Below are 8,757 nucleotides of genomic sequence, written 5' to 3'. Positions count from 1 at the left end.
TTCAAAACTCTAGAATTAACCAAAGGCTTACAACAACCCAAGGAATATTTATTCAAGAAAAATGGCTTAATGTCTGTAAGAATAGCAAGCTTTGTGGCATTTTAACTTGTCCTGTTTCCAATCTCCCTCTCCACATCTCCACAGTAGCCTTGAAAAATTACAGCATGACAACTCTAGTAGATGCAAAAATCTGTAGCCTAGCAGCCACTGGAGGAGGTTTACCAGGTTTGAGGTCCCTGAAACGTTCCATTCTCAGAGAAATGCCACTATTTGACCTGTCAGGCAGTTCTTGAAAACACCTACTCTCATGACTAATCTATTTGACCTGCCTCAGAGCTTGCTCCATGCAAAAATCTTTTTTGTTTTAATAGACTATTTTTTTGAGCAGTTTTAGTTTTAAAGAAAAACTGAGGCAAATGGAAAGAAAGCTCCCAGATACCGTTATTCTTCCTCCCTCCCTACCACCTCCCACAGTTTCCCCCTCTTATTAACATCATGAATTAGTGTGTGGTACATTTATTATGAGTGAGGACCTAGCTCTGAGGCATTAACTAAAGCACATAGTGTATATGTGGATTCACTCTTTCAGTTGTATATTCTATATGTTTGGACACGTACCCACCATCTCAGTACTGTGCAAAGTTTCTGCTCTAAAAATCCCTTGTGCTCCATGCATTCATTCCCCCTCCTTCTCAACTGATGGTGATCACTGATCTCTTCACCATACAGCTTTGTCTGTTCCTGAACGTCATATGAATAGAATGACATAGTATTTAACATTTTCAAACTGGTTTCATCCACTTAGCAAAATGATTACTGTTTCTCCATGTCTTTTCATGACTTGTTTGTTCATTTCTTTTTATTGTTGAATAACATTTCATGGTATATATGTACCAGAACTTGTTTATCTATTTACATATTAATGGACACCTCGGTTACTTCCAAGTTTGCAATTATGAATAAATGAGATATGTGCATTCATGTGCAGGGTTGTGTGGAATGCATTTTCAAATCATTTAAGCAAAAAAAATAAAAGAAGCATAATTGCTTGGTGGAATGGTGAGATCATGTTTAACTTTGTAAATAACTGCCAAGACTCTTTCCCAAAGCAATACCATTTTGCTTTCCTACCAGCAACTGCTGCTGTCAGTGTTTTGGGTTTTAGCCATTCCAACTGGTGTGCAGTGGTATCTCATTGTTGTTAGATTTTTTTTTAAAGACTTATTTGGAAGACATCCAATTTATCTTTTTTAAAATGGTTTGCTTATTTATGCATAGAAGAGCTGGGGTGTAGGCCAGAGGTGTGTGTGGGGGGGGGGTGAGAGGATTCACCAGAGACAGAGTAGGGAGCAGAACAAGCAGATCTACTAAAATATACTGTTGAGGGGAGCAGCATGCGAGACAGGAGAGTTCTGCTGCACAATGTGTATTTTGGGCCAGGGATCGAAATCAGGTCATAGCAGTGATAGCGCTGAGATTTAACCCTTAGGCCACCAGGGAGGCCCCCCGGTGTCTCATTATTTTAATGACATATGATGTGAGCATCTTTCCATGTATTTATTTAACATATATATGCCTTCTTCAGTAAGATGTCTACTTGTATACTTTGCCCATTTATTTTTATTTTTTGTTTTCTTATAGTTTAAGAGTTCTTTGTATGGGGCCTCCCCAGGGGCGCAGTGAGTTGAGCGCATCACTGTGAAGCTGTCTGCAGCCTCTGCAGTGCTGGTTCAATTCCTGGCAGGCCAGGGAGATTCCCACTTGGCAAGACAGACCTCTCCTATCTCGCCCGCAGCTCCCCTCAGCAGTGTATTCTCGTCCTTCTGCCTGTTCTGCTCCCTGCTATGTCACTAGTGGATTCTCTCACCCTCCCGCGCCTCTGGCCTGTACCCCAGTGCTTGCATAAATAAATAATCTTTTTTTTTTAAAATAGAGTTCTTTGTGTGTTTTGGATGCAAGACCTTTATGTAATGTTTTTGTGGCTTGTCTTTATTTTCTCTTAACTGTGTCTGTCTCAGTTTTAATTTTAACAAAATACAACTTATGTCTATGTTCCAGTTCCAATTATTTTTTTGTGAAAATTGTAAGGTCTTTGTCCACATTCACTTGCTGTTTGTGGGTGTTGTTATTCTAGTGCCACTTGTTGCAAAGATTATTCTTTATTCAACTGTCTATGAATCTTTCTCAAAGACTAATTGAATATATTTGTGTAGCTTTATTCTTGGGCTTTCTATCATATTCCATTGATATATTTGTTTATTATTTCACTAATACCACACTGTGTTGACAACTGTAAGTATTGGGGTTGGGTAGGTATCTGTGTAAAAACAGTTACCAACACACTTATTGGTGAAAAGCTCAGTGCTTTCATCCTAATATTGGGAACAAAATAAGAATGTCTGTTCTTACTACTACTATTCAACATTGTATTTGCAGTTCTAGCCAGAGCAACTAGGCAAGAAAAAAAAGAAGGCATCCATTCTGCAGGGAGGGGGGGGAGAGGGATCAAAACAGAGGAGAAAGAAACACAAAGGAATATGGTGATGGCTCATGGGTGAATTGGTGGTGGGAATTTTATAGGGACTGCACCTGAGAGGAGAAAGCACACATTGTACAAAAATGAACAATGACATAAAATATATATAAATAAATGGAAAAAATAAATGTCATACCTTTAAAAATAATAAAGTAACATTCTTTTTGTTCAAATAAAGTAGATGCATTCACAGATAACATGAATTTGTATACAGAAGATCCTAAAAAATTCACTCAAAGTATCATCAGAAATAAATGACTTCGGCATGGTACAAGTTCAACATGTAAAAATGAACACACTATCCACTAACAATTAATGGCCCAGCAATGGCATTTAGGGAACAATTCCATTCCTTATAGCTTCAGGAAAATAATTAGGAGTAAATTTAAAGTGTAACACATGTGCTGAAAAAAATGACAAAACTTAAAAATAATAAAGTTCTAAAAGTTCTAAAGTTTATTGAAATATATTCCATGTTTATTAATCATGGTATTTTATAATATTAAATAACAATATCTAAACTAATCTACAGATTCAACCCAGTCCCTAATCAGAAAAAAAAAATCCATTGACATTTTTTTTTTAGAAATTGATTTTGTGACCCAAAAGATCATGTGAAGGGCCTCCCCGGTGGCGCAGCGGTTGAGCGCTGGGTTGCGAAGCTGCCCGCGGCCTCTGCGGCGCCGGTTCAATCCCCGGCTGCTCCCCGGCCACCAGAGGAGGGTCCCACATGGCGCGCAGACCTCTCCTGCCGCCCGCTGCTCCCCTCAGCAGTGTACTTCGGTCCTTCTGCCTGCTCTGCTCCCCGCTCTGGCTCTGGTGAATTCTCTCACCCTCCCGCGCTTCTGACTGTACCCAATGCATGTATAAACAAACAAATAAATAAATAAATACATAAATAAAAATACATGCCTCTTTAAAAAAAAATAAAAAAAATAAAAAAAAAAGATCATGTGAAAATACAAGTGACCCAGAATAATTTAAACAGTCTTCTTAAAGAAGAAAACATTTGAGGAGTCACATTTTCCAATTTCAAAGTTTGCACAAAGCTACAGCTGACAAGACAGTACTATTTTACAAAAGACTGCACATGTGGACCAATGGAACAAAGTCAAAAGTCTAGAAACAAACTCATATTTAGGGTCAATATTGAGAAGGATGCCAAGCCAATTCAATGGGGGAAAGATTTGTCTTTTCAACATATGGTGTTGTGACAACTGGATATGCACATGCAAAAAAATGAAGTTAGACCTTTACCATACACCATATGCAAAATTACCTAAAATTGATTAAATTCCTAAATATTACAAGTAAAACTACAAAACACTGAGATACACATTTGTAAATCCTTAAGACCTTGAGTTATTCAGTGCTTTTTATATGACACCAGAAGCACAAGCAATGAAAAATAAAGAGATAAATTGGGGGGCTCCCTGGTGGCACAAGGTGTTTAGTGTCAGCACTATGAAGCTATCTGCAGCCACTGCGGCATGAGTTCAATCCCCAGGCAGGGAGGTAGCCCACATGGCACAGCAGACCTCTCCTGTCACACCAGCTGCTCCCCTCAGCAGTATATTTCAGTAGATCTGCCTGTTCTGCTCCCCACTCTGTCTCTGGTGAATCCTCTCATCCCCCCCATACCTCTGGCCTATACCCCAGCTCTTGTATGCATAAATAAATCTTTTTTAAAAAAGAGATAAATCAGATGTCTTTCAAATTAAAATATTTGCATTTCAAAGGACACCATTAAGAAAGTTAAAAGCCAACCCAAAAAGTCAGATGAAATTTGCAAATCATACATGTGGTAAGGAACTAATATTCAGAAAATATAAAGAACTTTTATAACAACAATGAAGAAACAAACCAATTAAAAATGGGACAGTGAAGAGAAGTCTGCATGCTGTATTTGTGGTATGCATGCTGTCTGCTGTGGCTTTGGTCTTCTGACTTCCTGGCCCTTCCTGCACCCGAGACCTTACAATCTTGGTACACACTAGCCATGAAGCCCAGCAGCCAGTGGCAGAGCAGGACCCACAAGCAGTGCTGACATGGTAAGCCCTGGTAGCCATGGAGTCGCTTCTGCCAAGGGATACAGCTATGGTATGACCAGCAGAATCAATGGCAGGACCTGGTGCCTACTGGCTGTGGTTCTTGGAACAAAGCCAAAGGGACTCTGGTTGGAATGACAGTGGGCATGGGATTGCTGATCCCCTGGACAGCATATTACATGCAATATCCATATATTACATCCAATTGGGTGTAATATACTAAATGGAAGAGTTCCAGTGTAGAGGAAGGCTTTAATGCCTGCTCTTTATGCACCCATATATTGAATAAAATTGTGGCCACTTTTCTGGGAAAGTTGGACCAGGTGGACTTTGTTCTCTGCTTTCCCTTTCTGAACATAGGAATCATTTCTTCCCACACACCTGGGCAGATAGACTTCCATTCACTAGCAAGTATTAGCTATCTCCTTCCTCCTAGTGGAAGGTTTCATATACAGTTCTCCTACCTTGGACTTGAAAGATAAAGTGCTGAGCTGAAATAATATTTCGAGAGACTCTATAACAGCAGCTGTAACTGATCCCTCCCTGCCAGTATTTTTCTTGGGTATTCTGACACTCAAGGTTAAATGGATAATGGAGCCAATTAACCCTGAACCATCCAGACACAGATTAGGTTTTAGATGTATTTAGAACTTACAAGGCTAAGAGATAATTTTCTGAAAATTCCAAAGAACAGAGATGCTGAGCACAGAAGCTTGTTTTGTGACCAAAGTGTGTCTTCAGGCCTATTAGGTGTTTGTGCCTCCCTCAGGTGACCTGGAGAAGTGACTGGCCTGGAAGCCATTTCCTCCCCCATGTCATCTTGCATTACTCAAGTACATAGCTGTCACATTCTAATTTGAATCATGATTTTTAAATAATGGGAGAAAATTAACAATCTTAGTTTAAATACAAAGTATCTTATATTACACTTATTCTAATGGAAAATTAATGAAGTTATGTGAGCATTGAAATATTCTGTGCCAGGACAAATTCATCCTCATAATATTTATTACTGTCCTCTGTATTCATCAAGACACTATTCTGTGCTAGCCTCCTGTAACCCAGAAATGAGTGAAACACAGTTGACACAAAAGGAGCTTCATTCTTTTGGCAAAAAAAGAGACTATGGTGTGTTAAAGGAAAGCAAATTGTGTTATGTGAACATGAGCATGGTTTGCGGAGCACCTGTGTTTGGGTTGTCATGGGGGCATTGAAGAGGTAATGAAAAACTTTCAAACTGATTCCTAGAGACACAGTAGAGAAGGCAGGTGTTAAGGAGCAGCTCCTCAGGCAGAAGAATAAAATTTGTGTATTTATAGGCATGTAAGATAGTCTAGCTGGAACCAATTATTGAGAAGAGAGTGGTAAAATGAATTCATTTATGATGTATAGGTAAGAGGCAGGAACTTACATTTGGCAAAGGCAGGCACCCGCTCTTAATCAGTCCCATTCCCCTGAGAATGGCCATAAGACTAGTCAAGGAATAGTTGGGCAGAGGAAATGCCTCACTGGGGCCCCTCAGAGTGGACTGATGGTTAGCAGTGTTGCCTGCAAAGAGCAGAATTTCCAAGGAGCTTCCAGCCCTGTCCTTGGTAATTAGGATTGAGCTCCTGGCCGTAGCTAAAAAGAACAAAGCAAATAGTTATGGAGAGGTGTGTGGAGATTTCTGGACGTACTAAACATAGAGCTTCCATATGATCCAGCAATTCCACTCCTAGGTATTTACCCAAAGGACACAGAAACATCAATTCCAAAGAGCACCTGCACCCCTATGTTTATAGCAGCACTATTTACAATAGCTAAGCTTTGGAAACAGCCCAAATGCCCAAAAATAGATGACTGGATCAAGAAGATGTGGTACATATACACCATGGAATATTACTCAGCATTCAAAAAAGATAAACACATGCAATTTGCAGCAACATGGATGGTGCTGGAAGGGATCATGCTCAGCGAAATAAGCCAGAAAGAAAAAGAAAAATACCGGATGGTCTCACTCATAGCAGGAATCTAGAAAACTTAAATAAGGGACCAGGAAAATGAATAACTATAAGAAAGTGAAAATCAAAATCAACAAACAACTATGAACCAGAGACACTTTGGGGGGTGGGGAGCGGGAGGGGAGGGATTGGGGTCAGAATGGGGGCATTGCAATTGTATGGGGAATATAAAAATAAAATTTATTATTAAAAAAAAAAGAACAAAGCAAATAAATTCTATCCACTCACTCTCAATCCCCCAAACATTCAGGATTCTTTTTAACAACAACAAAATATTTTATTTGCAACATAGTCCTGTCCCCAAGGCCTTAATACAGCATAGGAATAGAAGACAGTAACACTGCAAGCATCACATGGCTCAAGGAAGAGCTCCATGCCTCCCACCACAGGCAGCCCAACTCCCTCAGGCCCACACCCAGGGCCATACTGAACACACACACACAGGTAAGCCCAGAATGAAGTCAGCCCCAGACCTCAGCCCACTACATTCTTCTCCCCACAGTTCAAGCTTCCCAACTACAACCTCCTACCCTCTGTGCCCCCAGCCAGGTCAACTGCCAGCCTCTGAGCCACCAGGGATCTTTCTTTGTGGGGCAATTAACAGGGGCTTAAGTGTTACACAAAACAAGAAAATACCCTGTGAAATCTATTCTTCTGTAGAAAGTTTAAAATGACTCCAAATATATAATCATAATCAGTAACAAAAGTTCTTCTCTTGCTGAAGTTGCAGGTGGTTTTGAAGTATTGTCATCTCAGACACCTGCATAATCGTTTCCCTGGCGGCCTTTTAAAGGCTTCTGTTTTCATCCTAGGATAGGCATGAATCCAGGTATTTTTCCCAGGTTCAGAAACTGAGAGGAGAATTTGACAGGGGCGGAGCAACATGGCGGCGAGGAGACGCTGCGAGTAAGATCTCCCATTAAAAAAAGTTAATAGGGAGGAAAAGCGGCAGGTCCCAGTGAGAACTGGGACACGGAAGATAAAAGGAAGACTCCAGCAAACTGCCCGAAGAAGAAAGTGGCCATAAAAGAGGACTAGAAGGGAGGAAAGCGCAGAACCCTGCTCCCCTCCCCCACCCACAGAGGCGGCACTCTCCAACCAGCAGAGAGGAGGAAAACAACAAACTAAAACGACCAACAAGAACAAACTACACAGCAAGCGGGACTGTGAGTGGGAAGGAACTATTGCAGCCACCACACCCCGTGAACGGGAGCTGTGGAGAACCCTGCAGGATTCGCCGCGGAGGTGAGCCAAGGGCTCCAGGCGCCATTAGAGAACAACAAAGACTCCTGGAGACGTGCACACAGCCCGGGCTTCCGGTAAGCTTGCGCAGAAAAGCAGCGCACTTGGCACACTTGAAAAGCAAACGCGGATCGGGATCTCGGCTGCCCAGGTCCCCGCGCCTGCGACCTAGGCTTGCGGGGAGATGCACGCAGGCCCTCACTGAGGTGAAAGTCCCTCACTGAGTAAGCAGGAACCAGGCGCCCAGGCACGGGAGCAGGGTGCAAAAGGCGCCATTCCCGCTCCACTGAACTGGGCTACAGCCCGCGTCCTGGACCTGAGGGCTTTATAACTGAGACCCGGGGCATGAAATTCGGGGCGTGGGTTCTCCACGACGGTGGGGCACAAGGCAGACACAGCACCCCAAAGCCATTGAGGTTTACCCTACCATTCTCGCTCTGTCCCCTGTCCCACGGGGGAGGGGGGGTTGAAAAACAGCCCCCCAAGGACAATAGGAGAGATATCTGGCGCCACCTAGCGACCAGGAAAAAGAACGAAGAAAGACTTCGGGAACTATCTGACTCCATGAGGAAAGGAAATATAAGAGTTATAGGAATTCCAGAAGGAGAGGAGAGAGATGTAGGAACAGAAAAAATATTCAAAGAGATAATTGAAGAGAACTTCCCAAATGCAAAGAAGGAGCTGAAAATTGATATACAAGAAGCAAGAAGAACACCAAACTTCTACGACGAAAGGAAAAACACAGCAAGACACATAATAGTAAAGCTCCCAAGAATACAGGACAAGGAAAAATAATGAAGCTGACAAGAGGGAAGAAACAGATAACATTCAAAGGAAAACCAATCAGGCTGACATCAGACTTCTCCGAAGAAACACTACGGGCAAGGAGAGAGTGGAGGGACATAGTCAACAGACTCCAAGAAAACAGATG

This window comes from Talpa europaea (assembly GCF_964194135.1).
Source record: "Talpa europaea genome assembly, chromosome: X".
NCBI lineage: Eukaryota > Metazoa > Chordata > Mammalia > Eulipotyphla > Talpidae > Talpa > Talpa europaea.
The sequence above is the reverse complement of the archived record's forward strand: the minus strand, read 5'-3'. Positions refer to the sequence as shown.